We start from the raw sequence: 2,182 nt of genomic DNA, 5'->3' as shown, positions 1-2,182 counted from the left end.
GTTATTTTGGAATATGCAAGACATACGCTGATGAGCTATAATTACATAGTGACATCTTGGGAACTGCTATTTGGATGCTGTTCCCAGCTAATTTATTATTCTTTAAAGGTGCTACATTCATATCGGTTTTCATTACTTTCATTTTTTTCCCATTTATTACCGGGAGCACTGCTATGGGTTCAAATATCTCAAAAATTTTTCTCTACAACCTGCAGCCAGCTGAATTAAAACTTGTTAAACCAGCCAAGAAGCTAAAGGTAAAGCTCCTTAAATGTTTCTCAAAATCCTCTAATTGGCCTCTTGAAGAATGTTTGCTTTGTTTTTGGTGCTTAGATGTGTCTTCTTGTCAGACAGTCCTGATGGATCTTACTAGAAGACCTCTGCCCTTTTCCTGAGAGGGGGTGCCGCTTCCCCAGATACTCCTCCAAAATAAAATTGCATGAATTTTATTGGTCAAACTGTTTAAACGATTTATTTTTCAGATGTTGTTGAGTGTCTCCTGTGAACACAGTCTCTGGTCCTGAGTAGCTGACAATGTACTGGGGTGAAGGCTTGGGAAGAGGCAACTGCCATAGGCAGCATTATGGAAGCACCCAGCTTGGGGTAGGGGAGGGTCTCTAGCTTCTCCTGAGGAGTGAGAAGAGACTTCCTGGGGACGTAACTTCTCTGTGGAGACATGAGGTCAAATCAGTGTTATTCAGAGAAGAGGCATGGGGCAGTGATGAGCACTGGAGACAGAGAGATCTGTATCTCAAACCACATGGGGTTTGAGAAAGGATGGCTGCCTTGGGGAAACTCTAAATTCTGAGTAAGACCCAGTCCATTCAATGACTGTCTTCAAATATGGCCAGTTACATTCCTCTCAATGCTGGCGTCCATTGTACGTCTTGGCATCTTGTAGTGAAATGAACCATAGTCAGTGTGACAGAGGGAGAAGACACATGTCGATCGATCTTTACTTGTCCGATTCGTATGTTGTAGTGAATTGGAGAAGAGAAGCAACTGAAGGTTTGCAGAGGGAATGAAAACATAGCAGGACTGGTGATACTCCCCTTGGAAGTGTCATTAAAGCTCCGTGCAGGGTGGCCCAGGACAGCCCAGCACATTGGCATAGGGCATCACAGGGCCCGTAGGGTATCGCTTTGCTCTACCCTTGTTCAATCTTCATTTGATACTGAAACACCGCTCTTCAGAAGGTGTGGTTGGATTACTATGATCAATGGTGACCCAATTTACTTTGTACTTGAGATAACTTGAGGTTTGTTTTTGACTTGAGAGGTAAATAACTGAGGATTTGCCTGTCGATTTCCATATAAAAGGTAATTAGGCTTCAACTGGTATCTTCAAGAAAATGTGCCTAAAATCATTCTCTCCTCTCCTTTCCTCTCTTCTTTGGTTTCCTCTCCTTTCCTTTTTCTTCTCTGCTCCTCCTCCTCCTTCCTCCCTCCCCTCTCCTTCCCCTTTTCCTGCTCCCCCAACTCCTCCTTCTCCCCCTCCTCCTTTGCTGCTTCTTCCTCCTCCTCTGCTGATGCCTCTTCCTCCTCTTCTTCCCCCTCTTCCCTCTCCTTCCCTTCCCCTCTCCTCCTCCTCCTCCTTCTTGTCTGCTTCCCCTTCTTTTCCTCCTCCTCCCTTCGTTTTCTCCTCTCTCTCTCTCACCACTGAAGATCAAAGGCTTTTCTACTGATGTGCTCACTCTTAACCAATTTTCAAATTAGACATCCCATGAAAAGAGGTCAGGCAGAGGGTAAGGCTTGTAGAGAAGGTGAGAAAGAGCTGTCAGTGTCTGGTGAGGTCTGCAGAGGCAGCAGTTACATTTTAGTTTTTTAAAAGATGCAGAAAAAATGCTCCCGATTTTTCTTCAGAAAAAAGGCATAAAACATCAGGACACCAAAGAGAAATATCACTGGAATCAGAAGTAGGTTCCTCATTCTGACTCTGTCTAGCTACATTGCATCTTGGGTGAACTGGTTTATTTGTAAAATACAATATTTGGACTGCATAAAATATTCAATGCTTTATCTTTAATATTCTATAATTCTGTGTTATTCATTTGTTTGTTTATTTGCTTAACAAACATTTGTGAAGAACCTAGAATGTTCCAGGAGCTGTGTTAGACCTGGGGAACATGAAGGCAGAAAGATTCTACCTTCAAACATCTGGGTGGGGAGTAGGGCTTCCACAG

Source organism: Hyaena hyaena, unplaced genomic scaffold (assembly GCF_003009895.1).
Source record: "Hyaena hyaena isolate Hyena2069 unplaced genomic scaffold, ASM300989v1 scaffold_1037, whole genome shotgun sequence".
Lineage (NCBI taxonomy): Eukaryota > Metazoa > Chordata > Mammalia > Carnivora > Hyaenidae > Hyaena > Hyaena hyaena.
The sequence above is the reverse complement of the archived record's forward strand: the minus strand, read 5'-3'. Positions refer to the sequence as shown.